The sequence below is a fragment of the Rhinatrema bivittatum genome, chromosome 2 (genome assembly GCF_901001135.1).
Source record: "Rhinatrema bivittatum chromosome 2, aRhiBiv1.1, whole genome shotgun sequence".
NCBI lineage: Eukaryota > Metazoa > Chordata > Amphibia > Gymnophiona > Rhinatrematidae > Rhinatrema > Rhinatrema bivittatum.
In genome coordinates this window covers 166,205,894-166,227,740 of record NC_042616.1, presented here as the reverse complement: position 1 = coordinate 166,227,740, position 21,847 = coordinate 166,205,894, and the positions used below count along the sequence as shown (strand labels likewise).

Here is a 21,847-nt window from a genome sequence, read left to right as displayed (position 1 = left end):
ATGAGTATACCATGTTATTTACCTTGCTCAAGCATATGACATTTCTTTATTTGCATGTGCAGACATGCTAATTTAATTGTAGTGTGCTCAAACTAACATCATTCCAGACCACATCAACATGCCAACTATACAAGCAACTATTGCATAGCTCAGTGGAACAGCTTCCCTATGAGGAAAGGCTGAAGAGATTAGGGCTGTTCAGCTTGGAGAAGAGACGGCTGAGGGGGGATATGATAGAGGTCTTTAAGATCATGAGAGGTCTTGAACGAGTAGATGTGACTCGGTTATTTTCACTTTCGAATAATAGAAGGACTAGGGGGCATTCCATGAAGTTAGCAAGTAGCACATTTAAGACTAATCGGAGAAAATTATTTTTCACTCAACGCACAATAAAGCTCTGGAATTTGTTGCCAGAGGATGTGGTTAGTGCAGTTAGTGTAGCTGGGTTCAAAAAAGGTTTGGATAAGTTCTTGGAGAAGTCCATTAATGGCTATTAATCAATTTTACTTAGGGAATTGCCACTGCTATTAATTACATCAGTAGCATGGGTTCTTCTTAGTGTTTGGGTAATTGCCAGGTTCTTGTGGCCTGGTTTTGGCCTCTGTTGGAAACAGGATGCTGGGCTTGATGGACCCTTGGTCTGACCCAGCATGGCAATTTCTTATGTTCTTAACCCAAGCCTTGGGACATCCCGAGATAATTGTGTTTTCATGATAAAATTCCTCTCGAGGAACATTATGCTTTTTACTTTCAGTTTGGCAGTTCTGTCTGAAGATGAGGCATGTCTATGTTCCAAAGCTGATGTACATCACTATCTTCACATAATTCTTTTGTTGGTTCAACAAAAGGAATCATAATATGCAAACAATCAAAAAAGATCTGAGAAATGTATTTGAATAGTATAGTTCTCCAAATCTAGATAGAGATCTTCAAAAAGTCTTCTACAAAATTGTAAAGGGTAATTTTGTAACATCATAGCTAACTTATCTGGCAAAGCCATGCATAAGTTACACCAATTTTTCAAAAGGAATTTACACAACTGAGCTCCTTTTGAAAATTATCCCACTGAAAGAATCCACACAAGTTACACCCGCTATTCGATATGCACAAATTTCTCTTGAAAATGAACACACATGCTTTTCAAAATTACAATATGCATGTAAATACATACAGGTAAATTTTCAAAGGAGTTACACAAGTAAATGTAACATACTATTGTTATATTTACACAAGTAAGCCCACTTACATGAGTAACGTGCATTTACATATGTAAAACCCAGCATCAAACACTTAATATTAATTTATTCAGTCCTTCACTTACTGTCTATTCTTTCATTCACTGACACTGGTCAGTGAAAGGACCAACCTCCTTTCAGAAGGCTGTCCTGAAAGGGGATTGGTCCTTTTCACTGACCAGTGTCAGTGAAAAGGACCAATTGGGAACAGCCCTGCCGGGGGTGGAGAGGAAGCTTTGGCCAGGCTGCTAAGGGCACACAGCCACATCTCCTGGGCACCCGATGCAGACTGCTAGGGATGACAAATTACCCATTGCGTGTCCCTTTTAGCGCGGCAGCTCATTTGTCTATTGCATCAAGCATCCAGGAGAGGTGGATGTGCGCACATTCAAAAAACGTGAACCCAGTTAATGGCCTGTATGTTTGTACCTAAGGCAATGGAGGGTGAAGTGACTTGTTTAAAGTAACTGTTGTGGTCAGCTGGCTATGGGCTTTCCCCATGCCGGCTCTCCTTACCTCTGGCCAGGAACAGATGGGATTCCCCTGATGCCACGCTGAAAGCCGCTCCACGGAACAGCGTCCCTAGACCCGTGTGCGCTCCTTCTGTATTTAAAGGGCCCACGGCAGGAAAATCTCCGCGGCGCCCCAGTTTGACGTCATTAGGAACACTATAAGACAGCTTGGACCAGCCACGGGTGCCTCAGTAATGGATCGGCTCCTGTAAGATTCTAGTTGCTTGTGTTCCCGGTTCTAGGTCTCCAGTGGTTTCTGCTCCTGTGCTTCTGATCCATGTTCCTGGTCCTGTTTTTGTGCTCCCGCTTCTATTTCTCTGCTTCTTCTACCTCCTGGATTGACTCTTCATTTTGGACCTCGGCTTGCCTTGACCTCATCTTCTTCTTGGATTGACTCCCTGCTGACCTTGGACCTCATCTTGACCTCGCTTGCCTGCCCCGACCTTGGTTTATCTCCGTTCTGCTGTGTTGCCACCTGCCCTGACCTCAGTCAGCCTCTGTTCTGCTGTGTTGCTGCTACCCTGACCTCGGCCTGTACAACCTGTCCCTTCTTGCCTGACTCCTTCTTCGGATACATTGTCTTCCGGAGGCCTGCACCTAAATCCAGCCGGCCCTGGCACCCAAGGGCTCAACCAGCGGGGAACGTGGTCCGGTTTTGGTGAAGTTCCGGTTAGGCTTCTGCATCAGCCAGCTCCACCCATTGATGGCGAGAACTTGCAGGGCTCCTCCCTGCAGGCTGCACCAATCTCACCTCGGCTCAAGGATCCACCAATGCAACAGTAACAAGAAGCAGCAGCAGGATTTGTTCTTAGCCGGCTGCTCTAATCACTAGGCTTCTCCTCTACTCTCATGTAACACGAGCCAAACTGACTGTTGCTTTCTATTCTTAGGCCAACATCTTTTCACCCTGTATCAAGCAGTAAATTCCATATTAGCTATAATTTTGACAATGTTAATATAGTATTTTTTGGCTTTGTTACAGTAAGAAAGGAATTAATCTATGCTGTGAACACCCACAATGATATAACCTAGTGGGTGAATCTAATTATATATTTACAATATAAAAAAAAAAAATCAGACTTGAACAGAAATAATTCAAGAGGTTAAAAAAGAGGTAAAACTGAAATTACCTTCTTTTTCATATTCATTCATAAGGAGAAAGAATCATATTTCAGTGGGCGTGAGGAAATTCGTTACAACAAACCAAATCTTATGACCATTCCCTAGAATCATGGAGTTAATCTTCTCTCCCCAAACTGGAGGTTTGAAAAATTGTCCTACTTTAAACTGTATGGTTTTAACGTGAAGAAGATACACGAGTATGTCTCTTTGAAAATCTGATCCACCATAGCAAGAATTCCAGCTGTAGCTCTAGCACAAAGGAAATGAACAGGCCATAACAACAAATATGGGCAAACGGTAAATAAATGTTCACGGTGGCTTCATTCACCAATTCTTATACATTTCTGTCAAGAGCACAGTGGGAAAATGTCTTAAATTTGGAGGTATTATGGCTACCACTTGAATACAAGGAAAGAAAGGTTAACAAAGACAAAAAAGCAATGATATATAAGGTGATGCCTTTCTATTGGACTAACATACTATTTTTTTGATTAGCTTTTGGGAGCTAATATTTCCTTTTTGCCAAAAAAGGACTCAAAGACCAGGGATTCTTAACCCATTATAAACCATGAAATTATACTGCCTGACACCTTCTTATCCCTCATCAAACCTCCCTTCCTCTTCACATTATGGAGGTCATTTTCAGAGGAATTCCAAGTAGAAAATTAGCATACACATGCATAGGTAGCTTGTAATCACACACATCAAAGGTACGCACATATTTTTGCTTTTACATACACATTTGCCTGTGGAAAAAAAGGGGCATTCTGGAGCAGAGTCATGAGGTACGCATGTATGTTGCTATTTTATAAGAAATCTACGCATATACATTAGGCAATTTATTAGTGCATTCGCCTGTTTGCCATTGTTGGGTGGGAAGTCTGGGTGGAATGAAAAATTACAGTGGCAGTGAAAAAGTTCTAATGCCTGCAAATCACAGCCGCTAGGATTCTGGGGGGGTTGGGTGCTAGAGGTTATGTTTCCCCACTGTTAAAATAACTACACTGGCTCCCTGTGGACGTTTGGTATAAGTTTAAAGTTATGATGGTTTTTAAGGGTGAGACATGAGTTAGATCTAGTCCACAGTTTCCCAAACCTGTCCTGGAGAATCCCCAGCCACTCGGGTTTTCAGGATATCCACAATGAATGTGCATGAGATGCAATCTGCATGCTGTGGAAGTTTGAATGCAAATTTATCACGTGCACATTCATTGTGGATATCCTGAAAACCTGATAGGCAGGGGGTCCTCCCAGGACAGGTTTGGGAACCACTGGTCTAGCCTATCTTACAGAAAATTTGGATTACCTGTATATCCATGCCTGATTTATGGTCTCTTGAGGCAAACTTTCTTATGGCTCACTCTAACAAGAGGTCCGTTTTCAGAGAGCTATGTTACAAGCATTTTCTCTTTGGACCCCTTCCATGTAAGATGAGAGCTCTTGTAATTTTGTACATTATGTAAAGCTGTGAAGGCATGGCTATTTCAGGAGGCTTTCATTCGATTACATGTTGATGGTTAGCCCACTGTATCTTCTGTTTTAGTATTCTTTACACTGCTTCTGTGCATGGGTTTGTGATTTTAAAGGAGACTATTCTTATTTGAGTGATGTTTAGTTTTACTATATGAAGGTTATGATATTGTAATGGTTATACTGGTATGTTATTGTAAACTCTCTGGGGCTATTGGTAAAAATAATAAATGCAAATATAAATACATACATTTAAAAATATACCAATGAAACCATTCTGTAATTGTAGAAACCCATTACATGTGGGTTTTCCAATGAACTATTAATAATGTGAGCAGTTTTCAAAAACCTGTATAAAAAGGCTGCCTGAAATCTGCCGACACTGCATGAGGGTAAAAATAAACAAACACATACACTTTTATCTACATATTCGCAGAGATGTTCCTGGGGTGGAGTTGCCAGAAAAAGTATCCACAGAAAAAGCAAGTGAAAATCCCTGCAGGTACTTTTTTCTTGGGCAATTTTCAAAGGGAAAGTACACATATACTTTACCTTTTCGAAAACTGGTGCAAAATCTACAGATAAAAGTACTGGTGGATTTTTCACCTGCCTGCACAGTTTTGAAAATTACCCCCATAATCTCTGTGAGGTTGATTTGGCCCCAGTGGTTTTAGCATCCATGAGGTGAACACAGGCTGAATATCAATTAGGTTTACTCAAATATCAGCGGTCACAAAAGGAAATATTCTAGGGATGTGCAGAGGGACCGCATACGTTTCATTCGGTATTCGTATTCGTCGGAGGGCAGATACCTTGCATTCGGCAAGGGGGGGCCCCTGATCGTTCATGTATTCATTCTTATTCGTTTCCCGACTAAAATTTAATTAACTACAACCCCCCACCCTCCTGACCCCCCCCAAGACTTACCAAAACTCTCTGGTGGTCCAGCGGGGGGTCCAGGAGCCATCTCCTGCACTCACGCCATCGGCTGCCAGTATTCAAAATGGCACCGATAGCCTTTGACCCTACTATGTCACAGGGGCTACCGGTGCCATTGGTCTGCCCCTGTGACATAGTGAGGGCAAAGGCTATCGGCCTCCTGACCCCCACAAGACTTGCCAAAAGTCTCTGGTGGTCCAGCGGGGGTCCAGGAGTGATCTCCTGTACTCGGGCCGCCGGTTGCCAGTAATCAAAATGGCGCCGATAGCCTTTGCCCTTACTATGTCACAGGCTCTACCGGTGCCATTGGTCAGCCCCTGTCACATGGTAGGAGCACAAGATGGTGCCGCCCATCCATTGCTCCTACCATGTGACAGGGGCCGACCAATGGCACCGGTAGCCCCTGTGACATAGTAAGTTCAAAGGCAATTGGCGCCATTTTGAATATCGGCAGCCGAGGGCGTGAATGCAGGAGATGGCTCCCGGAACCCCCGCTGGACCACCAGGGACTTTTGGCAAGTCTTGGGGGGGTCAAGAGGGTGGGGGTTTGTTTAAATTCGCTCCTTTAGACGGAAGAATAATTCAGTGAAGATTCGTTGTATTCGTGGGGAATCACGATACGTTTCACTTCCCCACGAATACAACGAATATGGCCCTATACGCTGCGGATTACCAATATGTTGCAAACTAATGCACACCCCTAAAATATTCAGCCACTAGTTAGGTCTTCTAAATCTCAAAAAGTTATTTGCAAGGCCCTAAAAAAAAAAAAAAATGATATTTGGGGCAAGCAGCAGGTGCAGTCTCTCTATTCTCTATTATCATGTTCTGCCTCAGCTCCCACCCTCAAGGGATTCACACCCTGAATATATAGCTTTTTATTCACCTCTCTCAAATATATTTACGCTAGCTAAATGGTGTACTAAGGAGGCCAAGGCCCCTAAGCACTGGGCTTAAAGGGGCACAGCAGGAGTCCTTTCTGCCTGTGTGAAGCAATAGCAGCAGGAGCCAGAATCTTTTCTGCCATAAATTTAATCAAATGAGATGGTTGAAAAAAACAGTACGTAACTGATTTATAAATTATACAACATTTGCATGGAAATTTTAACTTATACTGCGCCCCCATTTGCAAAAGTTTAGGTCTTAATATAAGAAATTCCTTCCTTCTCTTTTGTGTCTCTCTCGTCACATCGGGAAATACTCTTACATTTAATTGATAGAAATGTTCCTTAATGTTTCTAAAAAATAATTTTTGGATCCACTCTTTATCTGAATTTAATAAAAAAGATACAATTAATGTGGAGGGCTGTACCTCCTCCATATTTGTGGATTCCAACATTTCGGTCACATTTAAGGGCGTAGTTGTTTGAAAATCTTGCCCTTTTTCAGATACATTTTTCCAAGAAGGAATATAATATATCTGGGTAAGAGGTGGCATAGCCTGTTGGGGGACTTTTAAGTATTCAAGTACAAACTTATTCCACATTTCTTTAGCTGAAATAGTCGGAAGCTTTGGAAAATTGACCAACCTCAAATTTTTACTTCGTGCTTGATTTTCTAAATTCTCTAACTTTCTAAATAAATACTGATTCTCCTTAATTATCATAACATTCTGGTCACTTAATCTTTTAGATTCCTTAGAAACATTTGCTATGACCTGATCTCTCTTACTATTCTCCAGGATAACATTTTTCAATTTCAAATCTAAATTTTCTATTTTTTTTATAACCGGTTTCAATTGCAAGGTTACATTCTTATCTAAAACCACTAGGGTTTCACATATGGCCTCTAAAGAAATTATTGATGGCCTTATTAAAGGTAAAGGATCAACCATATCAACAAATATCTATCAGAACATGTAATTTCTTGTATCAAGTTATTCTTGATTGTATTGCTTAAAACTTGAATAAATAAAAAATAAAAAAAAAGAATCTTTTCTGCCCATGGGTTCATACCAAAATGAAGCAGCAGATAAGAGTCCTTTCTTCCATCTTCAATGGCAGTAAACACTTCAGCAGCCTCCACAAGGTTTCAAAGAATAGTCACTCCATTTTCATCAAAAGTGTTCAGACCCTTTACTCAGTACTTTATTGAGGCACCTTTTGCAGTAATTACAGCCTCAAGTCTTCTTGAATATGACACTACAATCTTGGCACACCTGGGTTTGGGGAATTTGTCCCATTCTTCTCTGCAGATTCTCTCAAGCTCTGTCAGCTTGGATGGGGAGTGTCACTGCACAGCTATTTTCAGGTCTCTACAGAGATGTTCAATCGTATTTAAGTCAAGGCTCTGGCTGGGCCACTCAAGGACATTCACAGACTTGTGCCAAGCCACTCCTGCATTGTCTTGGCTGTGTGCTTAGGGTTGTTGTCCTTTTGGGAGGTGAATCATGACCACAGTCTAAGGTCCAGAGCTCTCTGGAGCAGGTTTCATCAAAGATCTCTCTGTACTTTCCTCTGTTCATTTTTCCCTTGATCCTAACTAGTCTCCGAGTTTCTGCAGCTGAAAAACATCCCCACAGCATGATGCTGCCACCACCATGTTTCATCGTAGGGATGGTATTTGCTAGGTGATAAACGGTGCTTGGTTTCCTCCAAACAGGACTCTTGGCATTCAGCCCAAACAGTTCAAACTTTGTTTCAAGAGACTATAGAATTTTGTTTTTCATGCTCTAAAAGTCCTTTAACTGCCTTCTAGCAAACCCCAAACAGGCTGTCATGTATCTTTTATTGAGTGGCTTCTGTCTAGCCACTCTACCATAAAGGCCTGATTGGCGGACCTTCTGGTAGGTCCTCCCATCTCTACAGAGGAACTCTGTCAGAGTGACCGGGACCACCCAGCCACCTTCCTGACCAAAGCTCACTATGATGGCAATCCCTGACAAGCAAGAATGGTTCTCTTCCATGATTGTCCTATCTGTGGATCTGAAGATGGTGGATGAGGTTAATCTAGAATCAACAGACTCTGCTGCAATCTGGGTGTGTGTTTCTGAGCAGGATGGGTGACCACAGATTGCGAATTTAAAAATGGCATGCTTTTTCTGCTTCTCCTGTTCTCAACATCCAGGTGCTAACATAAAGGATAACTTTAAAACATGTGCGAGGGTGCTCATATATGCAGCTATATGGCCGAGCATGCACATGCACACGTATTTTCTATTGCGTGCACGCACTATATAAAATACAGATAAACCTACCCAACATGTTTGCATATGAAAAAAATATACAGCATGTATTTTAAACATAGCCCATTCTAACTTATCGAAATAAGTGGTGACAAATATCCAGCTATGTAGTACTGTGGTGACTTATCCAGCTAAGTAGCTCTATTTAAGACTTACCTGGCTATGTAAGATAGCCAGGTAAGTTAGAAAACAAATGCTACATAGGCAGATAAGAGAGATGGATAACTATCATTTGGAGACTTATATGGCTATCTTACTTATTATCCCGCTATGTAGTGCTTTTTAGACTTATCCAGCTAAGTGGAAGCTACCACTTCATTCGATAAGTTAAAAATTATCCCGGTAAGTGGCAGACATCCGCTATACAGGTGTATTTGTGCTCCTAATTTTCATTATTTACATGAGGATATTTAACTTGCATATTTTCCTTAGCACTTGGCTTTTACGCATGTAAATTATGTAATTTTATAAAATGCGCGCATAGTTTTACTAATTAGTCCAGCAGTTTGCCCAGTCTATCTTTAGAGCATCAAGAACGCCTTAGTTCTTCAGCCTGAACCCCCCTCTCCCTGTTTACCCAGCCCTCAGCCAGTCGGTATTTGGCAATAAAGAATTGTATTCTGATTTACACCAGATAATCTGAAGGTGTAAATATGCGCAGGTGACAGCCATACACACATCGTATCCGCAGGTTTTAAAATAGTTGGTCCCTTGCTCAGAACACCCCTGGCCCGCCCCTTTTTATACCAGCAAATGTATTCACACGTTATTACTTGTGCAAATATGTGCACGTATGTGCTCATTTTTACACATGAAACTCTTTTCAAATTCACCTTACAGCGTTTCACAATGCTGAGACCCCTGTAGCAAAGAGTTCCTGGGGTAGTCCTGGGAAATAATCATTCAATAACATACTGCATTAATGGCCTATCAATCACATTTTCTTATTTATTATTGTAGAGCAATAATCAAGTAAAATACTGCCTCTGAGAAATACACTGCAAGGTACAGACGAGTAATGATAAATCGGACCTAGAATTACAAACTGAGTTGTCCAAGTGAGTTTTTAAAAGATTAGGGAGAGAGGAACTCCTGTTCTACCCTCCTATGGGAGTACAACCCTTTTATTCTCTGACAAAGGCCATCCTGCATTTCACGTAAACTGATTTCCATTTGATCCTCTGGTGCCCATGAAGAAGACGACATAGAAAAAAAAAATCCTCACACTAATCAGTTTAGCATTCCTGTTTTCAGGGCTATGCTGTAATTAATCTGAAAAATAATATACAACCATTCTAAAACCAAATAGCCTCTGGACGAGGTGAAACCTGCAGGGAGCCCAGTAATGCCAAGGTCATATTTCATATCCTTTGTATAGGAGTCATGTTTGTTGTAATTCAATACTGTTAACACTTAAAGGTCATTTATCCTTGTCATCTTAATTCTGAAGTCTTCAGGGAAAAAGTTAATAAACTAATCTTAAGTTTCTTTACTGCACGTTTACGTTTTTCATTGTAGTTTTCAATGGTTAAAATTAACGTATCTGTGTCAAATATCCAACAGTCATAAGCAGAAGGAAGAAAATCCTGAACACGAAACATGAAAACATAGAAAATGATGGCACATAAGGACTGAAAGGCCCATCTAGTCTGCCCATTCCTGATACAATACCACAGAGCCTACTCAGTCTGTCTTTCTCCTTATATCTTCATACCTAAGAATCATGTGTGTTTATCCCTGGCATTCTTGTGCTGTTACTGTTTTGGTCTCCACCACCATCCCACTGAGAGGTTGTTCCCTTATGGACCTGCAACCTACCACCCAAAGGGGCCATGTCTTGCCAGTACACATCAAGGTCACTACTGACCTGGCATTTTCAGCCACCGGCATCTTCCAGACACCTCTAGAGTCACGACTGGAATAAGCCAGTTTGCTACTTCCATGTGTCTTGAGCAGTACTTGGATGCATTTCTCCAGAAAACACAACACTATATATCCTTCCCTGAGAGCAAAGGGAACTGATTTCTAGCAAATTGCACAATTCTTCTCTATCCTGGGGGCTATCAATTACAGTCATGTCCCGGTAAAGGCACCAGGGCAAAATGATGCCATCTATTGCAACTGCAAGGGCTTCCACTTCCTCAACATGCAGGTGATCTGCGATGCCCAGGGTATCATCCTGGTCATTGTGCCCAAGTTTCTGGGATCCACTCGTGATGCCTAAATCCTCTCACAGTCAGGAATTCAGGACAGTTTCCAGGAAGGCTACATCAGCAGGGGGTGGCTTCTAGGTAAGAATACACTTATCACTACTGCAAACTAACCTCTTCTCATTGTCTCCCTCATATCTTGTCCAAACCTTTTTTTAAACATAGCAACACTAATAGCTTTCACCACATCCTCTGGCAACGAATTCGAGAGACGGCGAAGAAGAAAACAGTTGAAGAATTCAAAGGGACATGGGATAAAAAGTGTGGATCTCTACAGGCTAGAGGATGGAAATGAGATAAGCACGCAGGGGGGGTAACTCGCTGGTATGGAGGTTTCTACCCTTAGCAGAAGGCATGACAATTACTATCCTTGACCAATATGCTTTGATGCTTTTAATACAACTGCAACATTGCTCCCTGCTTAGATGGCAGGGAGAAAAGAGGAATTGGATTCAGACAACAACCAAGGGCCCTGATGTCCATGATCTGGGATACTGTTATGCAGACATAAGGGGAAAAGCACAGGACTGTTTCTACGGCAAAGTCCTAAAGGAAATGAAGAAAATGTGGATGGGGTAACTTGCTGGTGTGGCAATTACTACACTTAATCAATAAGCCTTAATATTTTTCATGCATCTCCAACATTGCTTTCTGTTTCAACTGCAAGGGAAAAAGGGAATTTAATTTAGACAGCAACCAATGAGGGCTCCAACTTTTACGATCTGGGGAACTGATAAGCATGGGGTAACCTGTACAGCGCAGCAGTTACTACACTTAGCAGAAGGCATGGAATTACTGCCCTTAACCAATAGGCCTTGATACTTTTGCTGCATCTGCAACATCACTCTCTGTTTTGACGGAGGGGGTGGGGGTGGAAGGAAAGAGGAATTTGGATTCAGAGACAACCAACATGAGCCATGACTTTTTTTTTTTTTTTTTTTTTTTTTTAGAGTTGGGGTTACTGATGCTCAGACATTAAGGAAAAACACAGGACTGCTTCTATGGCCAAGTCCATAAGCAAAGTACGTCAAGCAAAATCGACTGATACATGAGCGTAACCTACACGGTGTGGCAAATACTACCAAGGGAAGCTTGCTGGGCAGACTGGATGGACCACTGATCATTTTCTGCCATCATTTCTATGTGATAAATAATATATTACATGAACTTAGTGCTTCCTTGGCCACCGCTTTTTTGGGCTGGGGGAGATCTGTTGCCTTTGATTGTCCAATTCTGGTGCTCCTCTGCAATGGTGTCCTGTCATACCTCTCGCTACTCTCGGAGAACATGGGATTTGGGGGCAATGGCGCATCAATGGAGCTGCTGGAGGGCCTGCAGGGCACAGATTCAGCCAAGAAGTTTGGCTGGCAGCTGTAGTGGATCTTTCCTATTCAGTCGCCTGTTTCCTTAGAGAAATGGGAGCACCTCTCTGTAGTAATTGCAGTGGTGATGGCATTATAGGAGGTGGGACCATGATTGGCAGTGATGGAGTCATAGGTGGAGCAGTCAAGAGGGCAGGCAGACATCCAGCCTGGAGAGGCACCATCCAACCTGTGGGTGTGGCAAATGCTCATGGGGACTGCATCCAGGAATCCATACTATAGTATGGATATGATGGGAGCTGTGGCTGACAAGGGGCATCCTCTGCAACATCTCCTTCCACATTCAATAGCATCATGAATGCCCCCCTAGCTTGTGCCAAACACTCAGCATCTCCTGCCATAGGCCCTGCATCTGTCCTGGAACCTGCCATCTCCTTCACCATCCTGTCATTAAATTGTATTAAGCGCCTCTCCACTGTGGTGGCCACCACCTCCTTTCTTGAGGAAAGACGAAGTCTTCCTCTGCAGAGCTGGGCTCCTCCTGGCCACTTGCAAGCTGCTGGAGATCTGGCATCCATGATAGTGTAACAGTTGCTTGTGTTTTATCTGCCTCCCCCCTCATAATCATCATCATGGGCTGTCGCTGCTCAGAAGTCAGGTGCTCCTCTGCAGGTCCCTCATCTCTCCTCACTGTCCTCTTCAGGGTTAGGAGGCAGTACCTGAGAGTGATGCCTTGGCCCCAGGCCCCAAAGCTTCCCAGAACAAGGACACTCCATGAAATGCCAGGGTACCCTGTTTCATAAGGGAGCAAGTTAGGCAGTCTAGCTAGTGGGAGTATCCCTTTCCAGAGAGCACTCAGCTTTGGGGAGTTACAGGAGCTATAGGACAGGGCCTAATCTCTCCCTTCTAAAAGAAGGCCATTGATTTACTCTGCTATGGGAACCACCATTAAATCTATTATACATCCCCTAAAAAATTCTAGCCTTTACTATATTTGTTTATATTGGTTTAAGTCATTCCTTGTTATCCTTGCTTACGATTTCACTCCTGCTAATTACCTTGGCTAATTACCCATGTACATTGATAATGCTATTAATGGAATGTATAGCTGTTATTGTTTCCAGATATACCTATTGACTTTTGCCCTACCTGTAGGCCACTTTGGGACCCCTCCCCCATTAACTCTCCATTTACACCTTAACCTACCGCTATCCTCATCGCCATACCGCTACAGCCGACCTAGTGATCCCCCATGCACACCCTAACCTGCCTTCACCTCCATTTTCACACTCCTATAGCCCGCCTAGTGACCTCTATGCACTCCCTAATTTGCCCCACCCTCATCCTCCCATCCCCACACCCCATAGACACCCTTAGTAACCCCCCCCCCCCCCCATGCACACCCTTACCTGCCTCCACCCTACTTCCTGCTATCTATTTACCCCACGTGGATATGATGCCAGATGGTTAAAAGCATGCTGCAGATCTTTCTAGACCTGCTTGTTTTCCCAGAGGTTCCTCTTAACTCCCTGGATAAGGAATAGTATCCTCTCATTCTCCACCACCAGAGACACCAAGTGGTGAACTTGGGTTGCCTTGCTGGTGGCAGCACAGCTGAATAAATCCACTCCCGAAGAACCAGACGTTGTACATCACAGATGCATACATGTGTATTTTAAGCGCAAAGTTGCACGCAAATAGAAAACCACATGTAAATGCATACAAATATAAACTCGCTACATATATGTTAAAGATTTTTTGGTTAGACTGGTAGCTTGAGAGAGAGTAGAATGCTGGGTCTCCTGTTATGTGAATGTTTTACTTTTTGTGTGTTATGGTTTTTTTTTAGTGCATCTTTGTATGTGATTCATCTCTTTTTGTTATCATTATGTCTGTGTATAGCAGTTTTAGTCCAATCTGAGCTCTGCATTTGTGTGTTTTCTTTTGTAAGGTTTGTACTTTTATTATGTAAGGGTTTTTTTGTATGAACTGTGAGGATTATATATTTTCTAACATAAATAGTTTGTCTTGCATAACACAGTTTAGAGATCCAGAGTTGAAAGGTGAAGGGAGACCCAGTAAAAGAGCATTGCAATAGTCTAATTTGGACAGTAAAAGAGCTTGAAGAACTGTCCGAAAGTCATAGCCACGCAGCAAAGGTTTCAATTTTTTCAGAATTTGCAGTTTATAAAAAAGCAGTCTTTAACAGTAGATTTTACAAAAGCCTGTAAATTAAGTTCACTATCTAAAGTACAACCAAGATCCCTGACTTCTTGCTTAATATTGTAAGAAGGCCAACAAACTAATATCCGAGGAAATTTTGTCTGTAACTTTGTTACAAATAAAAATAATTTCAGTTTTAGCATTGTTTAGAGAAAGTGCAATTTGAGTGAGTAGTTTTATTGCATTAAGATAGATTTCCCAAAATTTCAAGGTGTTATGAAGTGAGTCTTTGCTCAGAAGGAGAATCTGGATGTCATCTACACATATGTAATGAACTAGCCCTAATCCAGCCCATAACCTACAAAGTGGGGCCATATAGATATTAAATAAGGTGGGAGACAGTGATGAACCCTGCGGTACCCATGAAGCTAGAGTGACCGTATCTGATTCAGAAGGACCTATTTTTACCCTAAAGGCTCTATTTAAAAAACAGGATTTAAACCAGGCGAGGGTTGTTCCTTTAAGACCAATTTCCTGAAGTCTGGAAATCATAGAATCATGATTGATGGTATCAAAGGCCGCCAAAATGTCCAGTAGAATTAATAAATAGGAATTTCCATGATCAAGTCCTCTCAGCATATTGTCTGAGAGAGATGTTAAAAGCGTTTCTGCATTGTGGGATTTTTGAAACCCAAATTGGGAAGGGTAAAGCAATTGATGATTATTCAAATAATCCATTATTTGTTTATTAACTACCTTTTCTAGCAGTTTTGCTTGCGGATAAACAGCCGGATTCTTCATCTTCAGAAAATTAACAATTTCTAAAGATGATACAGAGTCAAAACTTGACCAGCTGATAGATGGATTTAAAGGAAGTGAGATAATCTGTTTAGATGCAGTAGCTAAATTGTTTATGATGGAAAGAATCTTATCTAAGATTCAACTGCCAAATTTCAATAAGCGTCTATATTAGCGACTCATAAAAATGATAATTTCTGGAGGCATAGTGAAGTCAGGATATGGAATATACATATATTACATTTTCAAATATGTGTGCATATTTTATGACACGAGGTTCACACAGGTTGTTTCTCCTTGAAATTTTGCTAAAAATGAAGTTGGCACATAAGTACCCATGTATGTTTCCATGAGATAAATTATTAAAAAGTGACAGTGTTTTCCCACATTTTCCTAAATGATGTAGTACTTTCCAAGTTATATCATACAGCTAGATCTGTAATTTAGGATGTGTACAAAGTATACAATACTTTAAGCATGGCCGTGCCAATAGTGCCTCCAAGCATCTAGATTTCTGCTAGCTGCCTCAGCTTGCAAGCTAATCATATTTATGTAGATAGTTCTTCTTGGAAGCTCTATCTAATTTCTCTCTATTAAGAACATGTGCAGCTGTTAATCACAGGAACTTTAATTCAGAGACAAAAACAACACCAAATTAATACTGGAATTGTCAATTAATGTGTAATGTTTTCCTATTACAGTCAATAAATTGAATACAAAACCAAATGGCTGTGTACCTCTACAAAGGGACAGAAGAAAGGCAGAGTAGGCTATTAGGTTTCTTAAGATGTGGGAGACCCAGAAAACTTAAATAATACGAACAAACAGGAAATGTGCTTTCGACTATAATTTGAAATCAAATGCACTGCTGCAACATTTAATATAGCCAAATTACAAAGCACCAATCAAAATGCTCTACTGGAGAATCCCGTCCATTCCCCTCTCCTTTGTCCTTATTTCTGGTGCAGAACGGGGCAGTAGTTGCACCTTTGCACCGTCAGCCTCAGAGGAGCCTTTTACCATGACACTTTTGTTAAATGCAAAAACAATCTAAATACATAAAGGCACATTTTTTTGAAACTTATCTACAAATATAAAATTAATAGCAGTTGCTTAAGACAATACATTCCACCAATAGTATCAACGAAGAGCACCATAGATGTTGTGCTGCCAGAGGTGGGGGAGGGGGGAAGAGGGGGGCAATTCTCACACTGCCTACCATTGGGACCAAGACCACACAGACTTTTTACTCATGGGCTTTGCACCAGGGTTGCAAAGCCAAAGAACACGCTTGCATTTGAAAACTGCCACAGATACAAAACATAAAGGGTCACTCACCCCTGCTTTTATGTGGGTAGAATTTGGCTTCAAAAGTATGTCCTTAAGAGGTAATTTTCAAAAGGTTTTACATGCAGAAATGGACTTTATATCTACTACTTTTACAAGTAGAACTCCTTTGAAAATTCACTCCTTAGATTTGAAAATGTGTTTCCACACGCCCTCGGGAGGGAGCGCCTCTTCTCAATGCAGATAAAAGGGAATGCCTAGTGGACAACTGGAAGACTCCAGATGTGCACTGGTAAAATGCTTTTTATTCAACAGCATAAAATTGTTCCACCCCTCTGTAGGTTAAAGAAGAAATACTTATGCAAACAAGCAGTTCCGCGTACCACATAAATGTCCATGTTGTTCATTAAAGCACACAAACAAGTGATGGCACCTACAAGAGCCTATCCACTTCCAAACCTCTGCTCCCCATCACAACCTTGTGTTAGAGGGAGAAGACCAATTTCTCACAGTGCACATGGAAAACATGGATTGACAGAGTTACAAAAAGGAAGGAGGCTGCCATTACCTAGTTTTGCACAACATGGAAGTGTACTGGATCCCAGAGGAGGAAGCATAGCCATATTTACACTGATGACCTGCAGCTCTACCTTGGACTCTAGAGAGCATAACAGGAAGTGGCTGACAAATTAAATTTACATTCGAGTCTTGTTAAAGACTGGTAGCAGCTAAATAAAAGAAATCTAAATCCATCTGAAATAGAAGTTTTATGGTTTAAAAAAAAAAAAGCACTAGCTTCACAAGTTTTTACTAGTCAGGAATGGGGTGCTTTATAGATCAGTTTACAATTTCACTGTTTCAGCATTATTATTCATTCGTCGCTGAGCATGGAGGCCCGAACTGCTGAAACTCCTAGAGGTACTTTTTTGGAAACTATTCCATGCTTGTCAACTTTGTTCTTTTGTAACTCAAACTGATTTAGCGACTGTAATCCGTGCATTAATAACTTCCAGATTGGATTTCTGCAGCCCTTTGTAGGCCTACCTCTAAAATAAAATCGGAGAAAGTTGCAGCTAATTCAGAGAGCTGCTGCACACTTCCTGTCTAGGGAACACATTAACCTGTTTTTCATTGCCTACCCCTTATCTATTAGGCAGAATTTAAAGTGTTCTCTTTAGCCCACAGAGCTCTAAATAATTCCGGCCCTCTACATTTAAAGATCGGCTCCAGAGCTATACTCCAATGCGTACGTTAGGATCCACTCAAGAGGCCTTTCTCCAGATTTCTCAATCTTCTAAAGTAAAACTACAGGGGAGTGTAAGTCAAGCATTTTTATGCTCCACCCCACGACTTTGGAATGGTCTCCAAAGGGAAGTTTCCCTTTCAAAGGACTTTCATAAATGTAAAAAGTTAACTAAGATCTGGCTTTTTGCCACTGCTTTTAAAGCATGAGGGAACTATTCAACTATATGATTGCTTTTAAGGTTTTACAGTGTTAGTTCTGTATGCAATCCCTAGAACATACATCTGATTCTCACTATTCTTTGTCTGATATTATAAGTCCTTATTTTCTCTGGCTAGGATTACCCTCATTTTGGCAGTTCTGATATTTTAAAATTTGTATTTTGTACTTTTTATGCTTGTTGGCCTTTTTATCATTTGTTCATTATCTCTGTTGTTTTTTGCATTCTATACAGTTGGTGGGATGTAACAACCCATCTTCTCCACGTTTCCACCAGGCAATAATAGCCATAAAAAAGACACATTAGGAATTATATCACCTTTCCTAATCAGAAGTTTCAATGGCAGGATATCAAAAGGGGCTTTCATGACATTGCTGGCCTACCTAATGTGACGAGGCAACTGACTGCATGCAAGTGGTGTTGACACCTACCAGAGAAAGGGAAGTGGTATACTGCAACTGTAATATGAAGTGGTTTGCGATGCCAATGTGCTCTCTCTCTGAATGTGGTGGCCAAGATCTCCATGACTACTCTATCCTGTATCATCCTTCTTCTTTAAGTAGCTTGAGGAGGACCACTTGCTAGGGGTGTGCATTCGGTCCCTACGTATTGGCAATCCGCAACGGATGTTGCCATATTCGTTGTATTCGTGGGGAAGCGAAACGTATCTAGATTTCCCACGAATACACGAATCTTTGCCGAATTATTCGGCCACCTAAATAAATCAATTTAAACAAACCCCCACCCTCCTGACCTTCCCCCCCAAGACTTACCAAAACTCCCTGGTGGTCCAGCGGGGGGTCTGGGAGCCATCCCCTGCACTCTCACACCCTTGGTGCCGGTTTCATCATGGCGCCGATAGCCTTTGACCTACTATGTCACAGGGGCTACAGGTGGCATTGGTCAGAGATAATGAACAAATGATAAAAAGGCCAACAAGCCTGTCACATGGCCATTGATGCCATCTTGTGCTCCTACCATGTGACAGGGGCTGACCAATGGCACCGGTAGCCCCTGTGACATAGGCAGCCGATGGGCCGAGGCAGGAGATCGCTCCGGGACCCCTGTTGGACCCCCAGGGACTTTTGGCCAGCTTGGGGGGGCCTCCTGACCCCCACAAGACTTGCCAAAAGTCCAGCGGGGGTCCGGGAGCAACCTCCTGCACTCCAGCCGTCGGATGCCAGTACTCAAAATGGCGCCGATCGCCTTTACCCTCACTATGTCACAGGGGCCGACACGAATAGAAATCGCCGTATTAACGCATCGGGGCGCCATATGGCCGAATGCAACGTTATCTGCTCCCCGACTAATCCGAATCCCGAATGTAATGTATGGCATCCCTCTGTACATCCCTACCACTTGCTTGGTAGGTGAGTAAAATGTTATTCTCACATCGGGGCCGATGCAATACAGTGCGCTCAGTCGAGCGCACCGTTTAACCTGCATTTGGATGCGGGTTGTGTAGGCGCTACCTAATCCCCTTATCCCCTTAGGATTAGTGCCTCGACAATGCACGGTGAAACTAATAGCGCTCATCACATGCAAATGCATGTTGATGAGGCTATTAGTTGATCACCTGAAATGCAAAAAAAAAAGTGCATCTAAAATGCACAGTTTTGCACTCAGAAATTAATGCCTGCTTTTCTGTACTTCCTTCTACATAATATTGTTGAGAAAATAAGTAGGAGGCAGGAAAACTTTTTAAAAGTTTAAAAAATAGTGCCGGCAGACAGGTTTGGGAAATGGACACTCAGTTAACAAGCATCTATTTCCCGAACCCGTGGCCGTGCGCCAATTAGGAAAACTGACGCCGATAAATTCAGCATTTGTTTTCCTAACCAGCGGATGGCCGCTGACAGCCAACCGCTCGTGGGCTCCCACTGATAAGGAGGCGCTAGGGGCACGGCAAGCAACCCTAGCGCCTCGACAATGCGACCCCTAATTTAAATATTGCATCAGCCCCATTGTTTTCCTGACATCCATGCACTCTCCTACTGAGACCAGGAAGGTCTCATACTCTCACATATCTAGCAGATCTCAGAAAAGCCTAGGTCATCCTGCAACCTAAGTAATCTCTGACATTTTTCTTAGGAGATGCAGAATATGGATGTTGAGCTTGGCATGAGAGACAATAAGCATGGCTGTTGTCACCTTTGTCCTTAATAAAATGGGACAGTATATTTTCTGCATGCAGCTGTTACAGAGAAATAAGAAGAAAAAAAGGCATAGTTTTTTGGTTACCACATGACAATCATGATATTTGTGTCTTTTTCTGGCTTTTCAATAACAAGGATTTTCTTTAAGATTTCATGTATTTGAGTGATTTTAAGCATGTATACGAAAAAACGTTATGTGGGCATTTGTATGGCTTTTGTGAATCAGTACCTAAGTGCAATGAGAGAGCTTATGTCTTCTGCTCCCTGTACTAGTGCAGAAAAGTGCTTCATAGCAGTTACATGTTTGAATACACAAAGTGAAAAGACAGGTAAACTGGATGTGGCAGTGTCAATTTCTAGAGCACTCCTACCACTTGATCCATAATAATCCCTTATTAGTTGCAAAAGGGTAGTAGGAGCTGCCACATGAGAAAGCAGCAATGAAGAACCCAGAAGAAAAAGTGACCTACAAAACAAAGACGTGGGCAATGTCCTAAACTGTGATGCATAAGCAGAAAAGGACCCACTCTCATAAAAAAAACAAACTTTTTTGAAGGAGTTAATAAACATGTGGATAAAGGTGAACCGATAGATGTAGTATACTTGGATTTTCAGAAGGCGTTTGACAAAGTTCCTCCTGAGAGGCTTCTAGGAAAAGTAAAAAGTCATGGGACAGGTGGCGATGTCCTTTCATGGATTACAAACTGGCTAAAAGACAGGAAATAGAGAGTAGGAGTAAATGGACAATTTTCTCAGTGGGAGTGGACAGTGGAGTGCCTCAGGGATCTGTATTAGGACCCTTACTTTTCAATATATTTATAAATGATCTGGAAAGAAATACGACGAGTGAGATAATCAAATTTGCAGATGACACAAAATTGTTCAGAGTAGTTAAATCACAAGCAGATTGTGATAAATTGCAGGAAGACCTTTTGAGACTGGAAAATTGGGCATCCAAATGGCAGATGAAATTTAATGTGGATAAGTGCAAGGTGATGCATATAGGGAAAAATAACCCATGCTATAATTACACAATGTTGGGTTCCATATTAGGTGCTACAACTCAAGAAAGAGATCTAGGCGTCATAGTGGATAACACATTGAAATTGTCAGTTCAGTGTGCTGCGGCAGTCAAAAAAGCAAACAGAATGTTGGGAATTATTAGAAAGGGAATGGTGAACAAAACGTAAAATGTCATAATGCCTCTGTATCACTCCATGGTGAGACCGCACCTTGAATACTGTGTACAATTCTGGTCGCCACATCTCAAAAAAGATATAATTCACGATGTTACTAAACGAATGGCGGTATATAAAGAACCTCAAATAAATAAATAAATATATAAATAATTGCGATGGAGAAGGTACAGAGAAGGGCTACCAAAATGATAAAGGGAATGGAACAGCTCCCCAATGAGGAAAGACTAAAGAGGTTAGGACTTTTCAGCTTGGAGAAGAGACGGCTGAGGGGGGATATGATAGAGATGTTTAAAATTATGAGAGGTCTAGAACGGGTAGATGTGAATCGGTTATTTACTCTTTCAGATAATAGAAAGACTAGGGGGTACTCCATGAAGGTAGCATGGGGCTCATTTAAAACTAATCGGAGAAAGTTCTTTTTTACTCAACGCACAATTAAACTCTGGAATTTGTTGCCAGAGGATGTGGCTAATGCAGTTAGTATAGCTGTGTTTAAAAAAGGATTGGATAAGTTCTTGGAGGAGAAGTCCATTATCTGCTAATAAGTTCACTTAGAGAATAGCCACTGCCATTAGCAATGGTAACATGAAATAGATTTAGTTTTTGGGTACTTGCCAGGTTCTTGTGGCCTGGTTTTGGCCTCTGTTGGAAACAGGATGCTGGGCTTGATGGACCCTTGGTCTGACCCAGTATGGCATTTTCTTATGTTCTTATGTTTCTTAAGTACCTATTGCCTTCTAGAAACATGGCTATGGGGAATTAGCAAATTATAAATAAGTCTAACACA

The 21,847-nt window shown here is 41.7% G+C and overlaps 1 protein-coding gene across 2 annotated transcripts in view; it reads right to left on the bottom strand.

Moving 5' to 3' along the window:
* CDK14 (cyclin dependent kinase 14) overlaps positions 1–21,847 on the bottom strand; it is a 1,214,920-nt gene that overhangs the window by 578,885 nt on the left and 614,188 nt on the right. The window lies entirely within an intron of this gene.